General features: G+C 40.7%; 1 protein-coding gene across 1 annotated transcript in view; it reads left to right on the forward strand.

The window, feature by feature from the left end:
* LOC126190717 (minor histocompatibility antigen H13) overlaps window positions 1-17,369 on the forward strand; it is a 43,335-nt gene that overhangs the window by 751 nt on the left and 25,215 nt on the right. The gene's annotated exons all lie outside the window — the stretch shown is intronic.

The raw sequence follows: 17,369 nt of genomic DNA on the forward strand, positions 1-17,369 counted from the left end.
GTTATTGTGATTTCTCGCAGACCACTGACTTTTGGAAAATTTGCCAATATTTATATCATACTTCTAAATTTCAAAGTGTTATTGAAATTAATTGGTGGGAGCTGCAGTAATGTTTGCAGTTTATTATTTCTACCTGAGTTTGTGGGACACATTGCTCAGGAATATAGTAAACGAAAATTTGTTGATCAATCTGGATTTGCAGAAGAGAGAGTGCTCTGTTTTACTGTTAACGAGAATCACACTAGTTGGGTATATGGAAGGGGAGGGCTAGTTAATCACGAATGCTTAACACTACAAATTTCTGTTGCTATTGTCATACCAACTGGTCGACCTGTAAGGATTAATGCTGTATGCAAATGTCACACAGGTAAGTTTGGTTGATTAAGTTGTGGTTTAACAATTGTGGTCTGATTGGAGGTGCATTCATGATCAATGATAAAGTTAATAAACCCAGTTGTTGAGAAATTGCTGGTGAATGCGAAATTCATTGCAAGTCTAGATTTCTTAGTTAAGGAAGAATTGCTAAAAATATTATGTTATACGCAGCCAATAATCCTAGAATATCCGGTGTTCAAACACTAAATCCTTCAATCACTCATTTGACAATTAAACAGCTGACATACTTAACCCATTTTATTCTTCTAAAATGCTATATGGAACCAGTGTGTGGAATGTGACACTGTTCTCCGCATTATGATAAATTACTAAGATTACACTCATTGTGTTGATAGTGGCGCACAAATAGTGAAGAGATTACCATTATTGCATTCACATTGTTCAGTACTATGAACAAAGAAATGGTCAGTTGTGACAGGCTTCCCAATGCACTTCTGTACATGTAATAGTTTGTAAATATATGAATCTCATCAGTTACTGGTTAAAGTACCACTGTGTGTAAACAGAAATCTTCAATTTTAAAATGATTCAAATATTGTATTTTGGAGTTCATTATACACTGTTTTATTGTTTTAACAGAAATGAGGACCAATCCCGAAAGCAAGATCCTCCTCAGTAGATGGTTTGTCATGAGGGATGGTAATCAAACCCTATTTCTTGTAGAGCACATTGAAGATACAACACTGTTGAACCTTCCTCAGCTATTTGTATTTGTTGATGTAGTGCATGTTGGCTTTTGTCTCATGACCTTCAACCAACTTGTAATGGTTTTTTGATATTTTGCTGACACGTGCGATTGGTATTGTCAGAGATTCACCACCAATCGCTGGCAGCAGATAAATCTGGGAAGTGATGACAATAGAGGAGGTGAAAGGAGGTTTTGTTTTGATAAATGCTGTGGACTCTGCTCATTTGCAGGCCTTTTCTTTTCTTCTTCTTTTTTTTTTAACTCATCTTAACCACTCTGTGTGGTGTTAGTCACCATTACTCTCCACACTACTCAGATCGTCTTCTACTGAGATATCGTGGGGAACTGGAGGGAAAGTTGTTTGCTAATCTGGAAAGAGGCAAATTTAAATTAATTTACTGCGTCTATAAAGGGTCAAAGGAAACAGATTTAATATGGGAGCTTTCATTCTGATATTTGAGTGGAGCACACTGCTGCAAAAAGAAAAAGCAGTGACTTACCGGCGTGACATCAGGAAATGTGTACTATCGCTTTAAATTGGCAGACGTCTTCTCACTTAATCATCTGAGTATGTAAGTTGCAAGCATTTACAGCATGATAGAATGTCTTGTAAATGTCTCCCTCCTAACTTTTACACCATATCTGCCTAAAAGGGTGAAAAATCCAGCAATACAGGACTGCCGAGAGAAATGTATTTCATTGTGGAGGAGGAGGAATGCCTCCATGCTGCAATTAGTGACAAGCTTTGCAACAATAGTTTTCACCAGATAATTCAGTAATTAAGCTTCCACTTCCTCTTTTGCCCAGCCATCACAGCAGTTCGAATTGTCTGCCCCCTTCCTTGAGAAACCCCTCATCTTCGGTGTGGTGTCTCTTACATCTCAGTCTTGGCCAAATTGCCTGACAAACATTGCTTTCACAAGGAGTCCCATACCTGAAGGCTGCCCACAGAGTAAACATATTTCCCAAGTACTTCAGACTGGCAGTTCAAGGTCAAATAGTGGCTGAAAGAACTTTGAGCAGTGAGATCACCCATTCTTCTGTTCCAGAACTTAAAAATTGGATAAAGCGTCGCAAGGTTGAAAACCATAAAAAAAGGGAAGAAGAACAAACTTAAGATGATGCTACTGACACTTTTCTATGCACCAGACTCTACATAAGCTGATGTAGGTTATCCATGTGCTAAATAGTCATCGTGAGGTAACCTTCTTCTCCATCCCCTTTACAGTCACCCTCACTTTGTCAGTGACTGACACAAAGCCCTCCAGTCAACTGTAACAAGTTTTATTGCCACCTTACTGCATTACATAATTGGTGTTGAGTTACCCAGCACTACATTTACCAGGAGAACAGATTTTATGCCATAGGAGGGGGAGTTTCATTGCAGTTGACAAAAATACTCTCTTTATTGAGGTTGAAATTGAGTGTGACAGTGAAGTTATCTGGTTGCCTATAACAGGTCTAGCTGAAACTGAGCTAATGTAGGGTGTTTCTACTGACCACCCAGTTCCTCCGTGATAGTTTTAGAATCATTCAAAGAAAGTCTGCTGTCAGCAGAGTGTAAATATCCAGATAATGTAATGCAGTTGGAGGCAACTGTAACATGCCAAGTATAGATTGCGACATCTATGGATTCATTGCATGGGGTACAGACACAGTCTTGCAAAGTACTTTTGAGCACAGTTTTCTGAAAACTATCTTGAGCAGCTCTTTGGTAGCTTACACACAATGAAAAGTCATTAACCTTGTAGCTACAAACAGGCCAGACCTTACTGATGATGCCAAGGTAGAGAGGGATTAGTGATACCATTGTAATGACTATGGTTATGAAAGTTAATATATCAGTCAAGATGGCCAGGGGAGTGTGTCTGCTAGAAAGAACAGGTAAGCAATTGTTAGCATCTCACCTGGACAATGAAATGATGAAAAATGGAAAAAGGCGTTTGGCGTCATTGGCCGCCTTGGTGCAGGTCTTATTACATTCGACGTCCCATTGAGGGACCTGCGTGCCGGATGGGGATGAAATGATTATGGAGACAACACAATATCCAGTCCTTGAGTGAAGAAAATCTCTGACCCAGCCGGGAATCGAACCCGGGCCCGTAGGATGTCAATCCGTCACGCTGATCACTCAGCTATCTGGGCGAACAAAATGAAATGATGTATATAGAGGAATTATGGACAAAGTTTAAGCAGATTGTAAATTGTGCTCTGGGCATGTATGTGTCTAATAAGTAATTAATGACAGACAAGACCCAGTGTGGTTTAGCAGCAAAATTCAGCAAATGCTGAGGGAGGAAAGGCTGCTGCACTCTGTTCATTACAGAATGCTCGATTGATGGCAAGCAGAGGTAAGTAGAGATTTGATAGCAATAGCTGTGGCTGAGAACCCGAGAAAATTCAGGCTCTCTGTAAAATGGCCTAGTGGGTCTAAGGCTTTCAGTCAGTCTGGTGTGGCAGTTGAACTATCAAAACAAAAGCCAAAGTTTTTAATTCCCTGTTTAAAAAATTGTTCATGCAAGAGAATAGTACAAACATACTGTTTTGTGACTTACACACAAAATCCCCTGTGGACGACATGGTAATAAGCATCCATGTCGTAGGTAAACAACTGAAAGAGTTCAAAATAAATAAGTAGCCAGGTCCAGATGGAATCCCAATTCAGTTTTCTAAAAACTACTGTATGTCATTGGCCCATTACTAGCTTGCATATATTGTGAATATCTCACTCAGTGTAAGTCCCATGTGACTGAAAAGAATGTGCAGGTGACTCCTGTATGTAAGAAGGGTGAAAGAATGGACCCTCAAAATTACAGATCAACGTCCTAAACATCGGTTTGCTACAGAATTCTGGAACATATTCTCAGTTCGAATATAATAAATTTCCTGGAGATGGAAAAGTTTCTGTCCACAGATCAGCCTGGATTTATAAGGTATTACTCATGCAAAACTCAGCTTGCCCATTTCTGACACAATATTCTGTGAACTGTGGATGAAGGTGCATCAGTCTAGATTCCATATTTCTCGATTTCTGGGAAGCATTTGACACAGTACCTCACTGCATACTGTTAACGAAAATACAAGCATAAGGAATAAGTTCTCAAGACATGTGGCTTAAAGACTTTTTAATAATAGAACCCAGTGTGTTGGGCTTGATGGTGAGTGTTCATTGGAGACAAGGGTATCATCAGTAGTGCCCCAGGAAGTGTGATACAACCACTATATTTTCTATATCCATAAATGATCTGGTGGACAGAGTGGGCAGTAATCCATGGTTGTTTGCTGTGATACAGGAAGGTGTCAAAGATGAGTGACTGTAGGACGGACAGAATTTCTAGTTGGCGTATCAAGTGAGTTCGCTCGGTGGTTAGCACACTGGACTCACATTTGGAAGGACGGTGGTTCAAACCTGCATCTGGCCAGCCTGATTTAGGTATTCTGTGACTTCCCTAAATCTCTCCAGGCAAATGCCGGGATGGTTCCTTTGACAGGGCATAGCTGACTTCCTTCCCCATCCTTCCGTAATCCGATGGGACCAAAGATGTCACTGTTTGGTCCCTTCCCCCAAATCAACTGACCAACCAATTTAGTTGGTGTGATGAGTGGCAGCTAGTCCCAAGTATAGAAAAATAGAAGTTAATACGAATGAGTAGGGAAAACAAACCCGTAATGTTCAGATACAGCATTAGCAGTGTCCTGCTTGACACAGTCACTTTGTTTAAATATCTGGGCAAAGTAATATGAAGTGGAACGAGCATGTGAGGTTGTGTTAGGGAAGGCGAATGATTGACTTTGGTTTAAGAATTTTAGGAAAGTATTGTTCATCAGTAAAGGCGATTGAATATAGGACGCTAATGCAACCTATTTGTGAGTACTGCTCTGGTGTTTGGGGTTCGCACCAGATTAAAGGAAGAAGTTGAGTCTCTTAGGAGACGGGCTGTATTTGTTACTGGTAGGTTCAAACGGCAAGCAGGCATTATGGAGATGCCTCGGGAACCCAAGTAGCAATCCCTGGATGGAAGGTGACCTAGTTTTTAAGGACTGCTACTGAGAATATGTAGAGAACCGACATTTGAAGCTGCCTGCAGAATGATCCTATTGCTGCCAACACACATTTTGCTAAGGCTCATGAAGATAAGATATGAGAAATTGGGATTCATACTAATTCATATACACAGTTGTTTTTCTCTTGCTTTATGAGCGAGTGGAACAAGAAATGAAATGATGAGTAGTGGTGTTACTAGTAGTAGAGGTACCCCCACCACACACTATATGGTGGCTTGCGTAGTATGTATGTGGACATAGATGTTTCGTATTCTTACTGATCACTACCCTGACCACAGGTGTTATCAATTGTAGTGTCAAAATTGTGCTAAACGTGAGAGGATGTTTGGAGGGGTCTCCATGATAGCCTCTATGGGTACAAAACAATATGACCACATACTTATTGGCTTGTTGTGCCACCTTAGGAGCACACATAATCAGTGATTGTGTGTGACATGAACTCGACAAGACCTTTGATAGGTTTCTAGGGGTATGTGGCACCAGATGTCTACTTACTGATCACTCAGTTACCTTAAAATTTAGAGCTGGTGGTTTGTGGCTCGAGAGCTGTTACCTAATAGCATCTCATCCATGTTCCATCAGTTCAGATCATCCAGATTTGGTGGCCAAGGCATCGTGTGTTCAGTACTACGTTTTTTGTCATATGCATCTATTAAAACAACATTTTGTACATACTTAACCAAAAATACATACATGTGATTATTTGCACTAAGCAGACATTCAATATCTTGATTATACATTACCAGAAGACTTACCACACTACTCAAACCATTGTGACATGATGCTGACTTAGTGACAAGGACAGTGTTCTGATGGAAGATGCCATCGCCATTTTGGAAAACATTGAGCATGAAGTGATGCAGCTGGTCAACAATAATGTTCACTTAGTCCATAGCTATCATGGTGGCTTCGATTACCAGCACATGTGCCTTGTGCATGTTTGAAGTAGCTGTTTTCCTTGATGACAGTGTATCAGGACATGAGTCAACATGGGGTAATGAGGAGCACGATCCATCTGATTAGGTGAAAAGTGTCCATTGGCCAGTCTCAGTCTGGTACACACTGCAATCATAATTAGCAATTCAGACGGGAAAAATAGTCATTCGCAATTCAGTCTGTACCTTATTGCAGATCTAGATTTCAGCCACAGTACGGCTATCATCACAGCATATGAAATGAGCGATATAGATTCAGCAGGCCTGTAAATACTTGTTATTACATTAACTTAGCAAGTTCATAGCATAATTTGATTAATTAGATGAATTAAGATATGTATGTCCAAAGCCATGTAATAAAATGCATTTACAAGCCAGTTGAGTCTTCATGACTCATTTCATATGCACTGATAACTGTACTTTAGCTGAAAACTAGATCGGCGATTAAAGTACAGATTGAATCATGACTTATTGTTGACTTACTTCTATTTTGAATTACGTCAGTCACTGGGCACAGTGGTTCAAATGGAATCCAACGTGATGATGATTAACTATATTGTTGAACAATGGAAAATTCAGTATGGAATGTAACAATATTAGAGAAGGGAAGTAGCTACTCACCATATAGCGGAGATGTTGAGTCGCGACACACACACACACACACACACACACACACACACACACACACACACACACACACACACACTGGGTGTGGCGATGAATAGCTGGCTGTGTAGTGCTGGAATGGGAACAGGAATGGGGCTGGATGGGTGAGGACAGTGACTAACGAAGGTCAAGACCAGGAGGGTTACGGGAACGTAGGATGTATTGTAGGGAAAGTTCCCACGTGCACAATTCAGAAAATCTGGTGTTGATGGGAAGGATCCATATGGCACAGGCTGTGAAGCAGTCATTGAAATGAGGGATATCATGTTTGGCATCATGTTCAGTAACAGTGTGGTCCACTTATTTTTTGGCCACAGTTTGCAGTGGCCATTCATGTGGACAGACAGCTTGTTGGTTGTCATGCCTACATAGAATGCAACACACTGGTTGCAGCTTAGCTTGTAAATCACATGACTGGTTGCAAGGTAGCCCTGCCTTTGATGGGATAGGTGATGTTAGTGACCAGACTGGAGCAGATGGTTGTAGGAGGATGTATGGAACAGGTGTGTGTGTGTGTGTGTGTGTGTGTGTGTGTGTGTGTGTGTGTGTGTGTGTGTTGGTGGACAAAGGCCTTAATGGCCGAAAGTTATAATTGTGTGAATCTTTTTGTTGTGCCTATCGCGACTCAACATCTCCACTACATGGTGAATAGCAACTTTCCTTCTCTAATATTGTAACTATATTGTTAGGTCAATGTAGGAGTACTGCTGTGGAACCTCATGTTCAACAATATACACTGAATGATGTGCTCTGAAACACTTGTGCCTGCATCAGAATTGTACTCTGTTGTCAGATGTGGCACAGAGTACAGTCTATCTTGCTTTACAGAGCAGGCAAACCTCTAACTTGCAAGTTCTGTGAAGTGACACGGACTTCCAACACCTTGTCACCCACCGTGAAGTGACATGGACTTCCAACACCTTGTCACCCATTTGTGTATTCACTGTACTTGAGCCACTTTCCGTTGATGCTCATAATAGTAGTAAGAGAACAGTCGACCAGCTTTACTGTTTCATAGATGCTCATTCCCATGAGCTGTGTCTTAACAATCTGCCATTCTCAGCGGCATATGTCAGTGGATTTCCCTACTTGCAACCTGATAGTCACTAGACTGATTCCCTATTTGTGTCTGCTCTGTGTATATGCTTTCCTTGCTGTGTCACATACCCACAGCACCACCACGAAGCATTCCATGTTGACATGGGCAATGGTCATAAAGCTTTGGCTCATCAGTGCAGAGGGAACAGATCCCTCTTCAGAGTCGGATGCTATGGCCATAGTGATCTGAACTACCATTGACATTAAGTGGTGCATCATATATGTATTCCTGGACATAGATACTTGATTTGATGCAATAATTAAACTCCAGTTCTACATTTGGACTATGGGGTATTTTAATGTCTAATGCCCCTTATGGATAAGATTCAATGAGTTGGGAAGGAGTCTCTTGGTGCAACACTTATTCTATATGATGATTGTTTCTTTACAGTGGGACATACATCAGCTATTAACTTAACAACTTTTTATGTGAAGACAGTTACCATTTCCTCTTAGTTTTAATGAGACTGCACCACCACTCCTCCACCCATCTGCCATATTGTGCATAAAGGGTATCTTTGGCAGACTTTTACGTCCAGCATTATCTTTGCAACATTTCCACTCTGGCTCTCCAAGGAATGTCACTGGAATGATTAACCACACTGCTAAAATGTTGCCAGACGTACTTCATTACCAAATGAAAAGAAGTTGAATATGAAGTGATAAAGCAACAGTGAACAACGGCAATCGACAATGGCCAACTGTGCCTAGGAATTCAAAGCAAGTGACATCACGCCACTGCATTGGAGCACATATAAACAGAATTTTGCTGCAGTCCAGGGTGTAAATTGGACAGTCAAAGAAGCTATGATCCCCCTTGAAAATGAAAATGTCCTCTGTAGATGGGGATGAAACATTGGGTTTAAATGTGAAATCCTTTAGACTATGGCATTATAGCCCAGAACATTTTATTAACTGCGACTTTTCTTGGGTGTGAAAGTCTATGTTTTACAGTTAGCTGCCTCTATTGGGAAAATGTTCAAGAAATGTGTGACGCATGGAAGGTCTCCAGAAGAACAGAATGCAGCTTTTGTGTTCCTTCACACTTCTGCCTTGTTGCAGAGCAGTCAGTGTTATTCTGAAGTTTAGAGGATTAAGCGAATATGGTGCGGAGGATTTTCAGACAGAAGATACGTGTTGAACAGACCTGCTGGGACCTGGCAAGTACAGACTTATTAGTATCAGCAGGTAATTGTGTAGTGCTGACTGGGATAGACTTGACAGACTATTCCATGATAATATTAGGAAACATACACAGCTAATTTCTAATAGGGAGAAGAAGGAATTTTATAATTTTAAACCTAATAAGATGATCCACAATGTAGACACTTCCCGCATGGTTATGAATTTATCCTGACATTTGTTATCTGATGGTGAGTGGAAATTTTGCCTTAAGTCCACGAGTTGTGCCCATAGAAGAAATAATAGCCAGTATAAAAGTAGGCATTTGTAGTGTGGACGCAGTTACAGTTGAAGAAATCCATATAGAAGCTGTAAGAGTACTGTCTCTTACATTGCCTCCAAAAGTAATTTAACTGTGAGTGACAGGAATGTCTTACAACACTTGAATGAGGATGATAGTAAACACCCTTCTCCAGTGGACAAGGGAAATTTGACGTGTGTTTAGAAAGTGACTGACTATCATTGCAAGATTAAGAACTTATTAGATCCACAGACATATAGGAAACCGAGTAAAGACCTCACTGACTACATTCTTAGAATTGTTACACTGTTGATAAAAAAGTCCTCTCTTGAAGACAGCATTCAGAAAAGTCTGTACAATTCAGTTACACTACCAGCAGGACTGTATGGGTTGCCAAAGATGCACAAATACGTGTAGTGAGACCTATAGTGAGTGCTATTGGTTTTTCCACCTATTTTTGATTACCCACACTATTATGACGGTAAGTGGCGCGGTCTGAGTCATATATCAAGAATTCGGCACATTTTATCAGTAAATTAAGTGGCATTGTCGTCCAGCTAGAAGACAAGTTAGTTAGTTTTGATGTGGTGTTGCTGTTTACTACGGTTCCCCTCAGTGAGGTGGTGTTACAGCTGAATTGGATTCTTCCTGCTGATATTGCATAAATGTTTCAATATTGCCTCACAACCACGTATTTCAAATGGAATGATGTGTTCTACAAACAGATGGAAGGTGTGGCTATGGGAGCCCCTTAAGCTCAGGCATAGCATATTATTTTGTGAAAACATTCAAGGCTGCCAACAACAAACTGAATGTTTAGTTCCAGTTCCCAGATGATATGTTTGTTTTGTGGATGCGTGGTAAGAAAGAAGATGGTTGCTTAGGCCACACAAGTTTACCAAAAACCCATCCACAGAGACCATTACCTACACTTGGATTTGAACTACCACCAACAACAAAAGTGAGATATCATAAAAATGATGATGGATAGAGCAAGGGACATCTGCAAACCAGAGCTGCTGGATGCAGAAATAAACTATCTCACTCATGAACTGCTCAAGAATGGTTATTTGTTAGCTGAGGTAAAAAAGCGTTAAGACCACTGCACAGAAATCATAGTGATGCACAGGTGCCTGTGAAATCAAAGATTTTCTTTCCTTTCGTTAAGGATGTTATTAACTGCATAGGAAAAATCTGGGGGGGGGGGGGGGGACAACGGAATGTTGCAGTACTCTACAGACCCACACGGAAAATACAAGATTACCTAAAATCGGCCAAGGATGCTTGCCAGCTTCTGGAAAAAGCAGGAATTTGTAGGGTTCCATGTAGTTGTGGGAATGTGTATATGGGTATTTCAGAAAGAGCGGTCAAAAAAATGACGAGGAGTACAAGGGCAATTGCAGGTGGAGAGATATTGACAGATTAGCTATTGTGGAAAGTGCTTTTCAGCCAAGAGATCACCACATTAATTTTGATAGGGCTAGAGTACTGGCAGCCGCAAGCAGGTACCATCAAAGGCTATACATAGAGGCTACAGAGATTATGAAACATCCCATTAATTTCAGTAGGAAGAAGGAGGAGGGCATAAAACTGAATGATATTGGATCCCAATGTGGCTAGTCTCCCAAAATGAGATGATAGCAATAGCGGACGACAGCAATAGACAATGGCCAACTATGTTCGGTATTCAAAATGTGACTTCTCACATTGCTGCATGGAAGTACGTATGAATGGAATTTTGCTGCTGTCAGTGAGTCAGGGTGTGAATTGGGCACTCGGAGAAGCTACGATCCCCCTTGAAAATGTCCTCTGCATGCTGGGACAAAACATTGGGTTTAAATGTAAAATCTGTTCAACAGTAGCACAATAACTGGAACATTTTATTTATTGTGAAGTTGGTCATGATACATATTGACCACAGAAATTTTTGTTTCTTCCTTTAAGTATGGGCCATGCCCTACAGTTTCTTAGGTTACTGGCAGCTGACTATCTTGTCTTAGCTATCATTTATACCCATTTGTTTGTCACTGTACGTTATTCCACAGCACGTTTTGTGGTGACATTCATGACAGAGTGCTGCATACACTTATAAATGAAGGAAGGTGTCCATCTTTCCTTTAATACTCACCATGTCAAATTGTGCAATGAATCTTTGAGAAAATAACTTCATAGAGACCACACCCTGCACTAAGATATGGGTCCGTGTCCCAAATTGGCCCACAACCAAAGACATCAGCATGCAAGTGAGGGTTTTTAAATACATATTCAGCTTTGGCTATTAAAATTAATTATTCATAAAGTACAAAATTTTAGTTTCAGTGTGCAGCCATTTTTAAATGGACCAATGAATATTGCATATCAAATTTTAATTATGTTAAACAGTGGAAACTCCATGTAGGAATGTCAGCAATGTATGAAAAGGTAGATTGCTACTTCCCGTAGAGAAGACACCTTAAGTTGCAGACAGGCACAATTAATAGAAAACACTTACACAAAGCTTTCGGCCAAAGTCTTCAGCAGTAGAAGAGAAAAAAATAAACACACACACACACACACACACACACACACACCACCACCACCACCACCACCACCACCACCACCACCAAATCTGGCAGCTCAGGCCCAAATGCAACTATCACTTGGATGACAGCAGCAACCTGGGGAGAGGGGGGGGGGGGGAGAATCGGGGGAGATGAAGGGATAGTAGTGTATGGGTGGTGGGACAGAGGAACAGGTGGGGAGATAGAGTAGTGCTGTCTGGCTGTGTGTGCAAGGACTAGATGCCAACAGGCACAGTGTCAGGAGGTTGGGGCAGGGAGGTGGGGGAAAAAAGTAAAAAGAAGGGGAGTGTCTTATCCTTATCCTTAAACCCATATAGCTGCAAATTATACAGGCAACCTTTAAGGGATTGGGAACTGTTTGAGGGTCTCGACGTGTCACACAATATACCCCCCTGGGCCTTGCTTAAATTCATAATTGGGTGATCCAGCATCTTAATGCAACTCAGACTTCATCTATTCACACTCTTCATCTGCATTTTCTGGAAGGTGTTTTCCCTTTGCGGCAGAGGGATAGTGTTGTCATCCCAATCCTTAAACCAGGAAAAACTCAAATATCTGTTGACATCTGCCGACCAGTTAGTGTCATTAATGTTCTCTGAAAACAGTTTGAAATTGAAAGTGGTAGTCTGATCATTATTGTGAATTCTCAAATCACAGGGCCTTTTTTTCCCATATGATTGTGGTTTCTTGAAAGGACACTCCATACAGCTGAGATCTCTGGTTACCAGAATCAGATTTACTCTCTGCAGTGGAGTGTGTGCTGATTTGAAATTTCCTGATGGATGAAAACTGTGTGCCAGACTGGGACTTGAACCTAGGACTATTCCTTTCTTGGGCAAGTGCTCTATTGACTTAAGTATCCAAGTATGACTCACGGCTCTCAAGTTATTATAGAAACAGCAATCTGACAGGTTTTTTCTAAGTGCCAACACCATATTGCTCCCTTTTATGGCCTATATAAGGCATATGATGCCATTTGGCACTATCACATTTTACTTACCTCCTTAGTTGGGGCTTTTGAGGCTCCCCACTGGTTTTTATCAGGTTTTACTCCTCAAATTCTTTTGGTTTTGAGTTAGTATGTCGCTAATCTCCCCTGTGAGATTCTAAACAGTGGTGTCCCTCAGGACTCCTTGCTGAAGCTTCCACTCCTTGTCATCACCATCAATTGGCTAATGACATCAGTTGGACTAGTGGTTACCCCTGCACTGTATCATGTCAACTTTTGTATTTGATGTAGCTTCTAATCTGTAGCCTTGGTCAAATGCTAGCCACAAGGAGCCATTTTAGGGCATCTGCTTGGACCTTTTCTCATTGCTTCCAGTTTTATCCTATGAAAAATTAATCATACATTTCTCTCATCATACCACAGTTTATCCTGACCCAAAACTGTTGGACACTCAACACTTGGTGGACCGTGTTACACGGTCCTAATGTTCGGGAATTCTCGTTAGTAAAAACTGATGCAGCTGCTTCACATTTGTCAACTTAATACTACATGAAAATGAAAGTTTAACACCCTTTGCTTCCTCACCCACACTGTTGGAATGCAGATCGTGCTACCCTACACTCTATTTACTGGGTCCTGGTCTAGTCTTGAGTGGACTGTGGTACCCCTGTACCTTTGCCTCTGAAATTATTAGACTGAGTACATCATGGAGTAAGACTGGTTACTGGCACCTTCGGGACTAGTCCCATGGACAATCTCCTTGCTGAAGCAGCAGTCACATTCAACAATTTCCTAGTTATCCACTGATTGTACCCCCCCCCCCCCCCCCCACTCCCACCTCCTTGCCCACCCCTTTCTCCCCATTCAGGGCAGTTGACCCCCTTACATTCGCCTCAGAGTTTCTGGGTTGTAATGTGCCTACCATCATTTAAATGCACCTATCATCATTTACAGTGATGAATGTAAAACTATATTATGACAGGATGTTCTTCTACATCCCCCCCCCCCCCACACACACACACACAAAGAATAACATTTGTTGCCGGGAACATGTAGTGTATTTATGGTGCAGCTGATAACCATTAACGTCACCATACATTTTATTAAAGAGATGACTGTCGACTGTGTTTTAATTTTAGTGACTCGATGAGGAATCTGCTGTCTATTGATCAGTGTTATCCTGTCACCATGTGATATCTGCTACTCTTCTCTGTGACCTTAGTTGTACTGATTGCTGAGTTTCCCTTCTCGGAATCCCAGGTCAAGGTATCCTGCGCAATAAACTGGCTGGTTGTTTGTCTAGAAAAGTGATTACTTGCCCAGCATTTGCTGTGATGATCCCAGTTTGCTTGTGCAGATAATACCTACTAAGACATGGAAAATCATCTAGTGGGCTACTGCCCCCTGTAATTATCTCTGTGCTGTCAGTGGTATTACAGCTGCACGGCGCTGCTCCTACTGTTCCTCCAAGAAGGAATTCACCATCCTGTCATCTCCACGTCGGTCGTATGAGATGAACCAATAGTTTTATTGTCTGTAGTGAGCCACAAGCACATTGTGGTTGTAGAACCTTACAAACAGTAGTTCGCTTATTTGGGTAATGCAATCTCTTGGCTCCCAGCACTGAGCATGGTTTGCTGGGTTATTGGCCTCCAAAGTTGGTGAACAGTTTACAGACAATTGAACTGGTTCTTAGTTTCCTCTGAGAAAGTGGTTTCTATTCTCTGAGCTAACTTCTTAAACTGCTCTTGGGTTGGGGCTGGGATTGCTTGGGTTAGTGTGTTATCCCATCATATTGAACCCAGGGCACCCCAAGACCCTACCTCCTCAGTCAGTGATCCTCTTTTTAATTACTTTTAAATGTGGTTAGCCTGTTTTAGAGCCACATCTGATTTTATTGTTTTAGGTGTGCTGCTTCACATGGCACTCCAATGAAGGCAAGACCTTAATGAATCATTTACTAAATCTTGATGAAAGACCAGTTGAAAGGGGTTTTATGCTTCCTGAGAGAGTGAATTCTATTCCCACTTTTAGTAGTTTGACTGTAGCCGATCAGGAGTTGGGTGGTTGTGGGAAGAACACCACCTGCTGATTGCTGGGCCATGGGGAACCACTCCACTGCACCCACGCACCTACACACCTAATCATGGCTATCACCTTTTTTTTGCTGTTGTCACCTGTACTAGTGTTCTTAAAGTTTACAGCCTTTTTCACTTTCACTTTTACTATTGCAGACCTAGGACTTTAAGACTTTACTGTTTATTCCCTCCCCTTACCCATCAAATGCAGTGTTAATGTCCCTTCCATAGGACAGTATTGTTATTGTGAATGCAAGATAGTTTAATTTTTTGTGCAGTAGATTGATTAAAAAGACCACAAAGTTTTTTACAAAGATACCCAGCAAATTCACCACATCTGCTTTCGTAAGTCACTGAATTTCACGCATAATGCAGAACTTTTCTGATTGTCATTGTTTAGTATTGAGCTGTGCCAGCTGAATCATTGTCATGTTTACTTTTAATCTATGTACATCAAACCAGTGTTCTGAGTTGTGTAAGGTATTGATGGCTCTGTGGTGAATATGTTTTGTGGTTTGTTTCATTGAGTACAAATGTGTCCTCTGCAAATAAAACTGAGTTGGGTGTTGTAATTAGAGGTAAATCATTTATATAAAATAAACACAGGATTTAGCGTACAATGAAACCTTGTTTGACTCCCAGTCTTGAGAGACAATTTCATGTACCTGATGTTACAGACACACTTTACTTTATCCCTGTTAGTTATAAATTAAATCCTTTCAAAGCCCTGCTGCTAATTCTGTAGCCATCTTATTTATGGGGCAATAGGGAATGGTTTACATAGCCAAAAGTCTTTATAATGTCGCAGAAAAGTCCTGTGATTTTTAGGATGTATCCAACTGTCATAAATTTTCTCGACAAATTGCATACATTGTACTCGCCCCTTTAACCCACAGTTGGAATAAACACCACCTTGGCTATTAGTGACTTCTCAAACTTGATAGAGTACAAGATGTCTTGTTGATTGTTCTAACTGGACATCTTAGTTCATTGTCCGGCATAACCACATTATTGCCCGTTGGTTGTATGCGTGACTTTTGACTGTAATTGGATAGCTATCACAGTTTTCAATGTTTTGTAATTAGTACTCTATCTTCAGGTCTGACATAAATTATTTTTGTGATTTGTTTGCTTCCCCCCCCCCCCCCCCCCCCCTCTCTCTCTCTCTCTCTCTCTCTCTCTCTCTCTCTCTCTCTCTCTCTCCCCCCCCCCCCCTCCGCCTCCCCCCCACCAGAACTGTTATGTTTTCTATGCAAAAGAAAATGTGTAGTGTTACTGTACCATTATTGGGAGTTTCAGAAAGATTTTAAATTCTGCTTGAGCAGTTGTTGACTGACTGTTCATATTTTATAGATATTAAACCATACTCATCTCAACAGAAACCAAACAAGCACTATTGAGTTAGCTATTGCTCACCCTCAATACAAACTATCATACTGATGACATCATCAAAATCGTAATCATATGCACTGTGGGAAAAATGTGGAATTTTAGTCATGCAGATATTAAATTTAAAGAATGGAAAGTTCATGGTGGAAAATCAATACTGTTATGAAAAGAATGATGAATCGTCTTTCCAGTGGATATATTTAAACTCAGCTTTGTTATTTTATCACCTTTTTTAACCTGCCCATCTTACATAAAGAAAAATATGGAATGTACTATAAAGCAAAATTACTATTTCATTTTGACAGAAGAGCTAAAAAGTTTATTTCAGATATTAAGTTTTAAGATTTCAAATGCAACAAACTGAAACATAATTAACAATGCTACAAATAAAGACCTGGAGAATGAGCTGTTGTCAACTTAGGATTCCTTTCCTATATACTGTCTGGTATGAACAGATTTCTTCCCAACCTTGTCCCACTAGGGAGTCTTCCAGTTAGTTTTTTGTTCTTGTGGCTTTTTCCTCCTGATCTTGAGGCAATGTTTAAAAGGGACATCTATTCCCCAATACAGTCTCTGCAGGCCCCATTCTCGTGCCTTCCCTGCATGTTAGTTAACCCCCATGATTCACAGAATTGATGTTCCATTTTTCTATTTGTTTGCAAATTGTTTAATGATTTTAGACACGTTTCACATAATCTTAAAAAGCAGAATTTTAAGGAGATGGGATTTTGATGTGGTGGCATTTATTGACAGTTTCTCTGTTCCTTTACGAAAAGTCAAGAAATTTAGATACCTTCCATTGTGAAACCAGGCAAGGTGGTGCTAAGGTAAGAAATTGGATTCATTTGGGGAGGTGAGCAATTCAGATCCTTATTCAGCTGTCCAGGTTTAGGATTTCTGTGATTTCCCTCAGTCACTTAAAGGCTAGGCTGATTTTCTTCACCAGCACTAGCTTGCTTTTAATTTCTAGTGACCTCATCACCAATGGGGTGTTAGGCCAAAATCTTCCTTTTTCGCTATATGAGGCAAAATATTGCAATAGAAAGAGGCAGAGGATTCTCTGACTCAGTTGATATTCAGCAGATTTGTTATAATGTGAAATAAATTAGTGTCTGTTGGTA

The sequence above is a fragment of the Schistocerca cancellata genome, chromosome 6 (genome assembly GCF_023864275.1).
Source record: "Schistocerca cancellata isolate TAMUIC-IGC-003103 chromosome 6, iqSchCanc2.1, whole genome shotgun sequence".
NCBI lineage: Eukaryota > Metazoa > Arthropoda > Insecta > Orthoptera > Acrididae > Schistocerca > Schistocerca cancellata.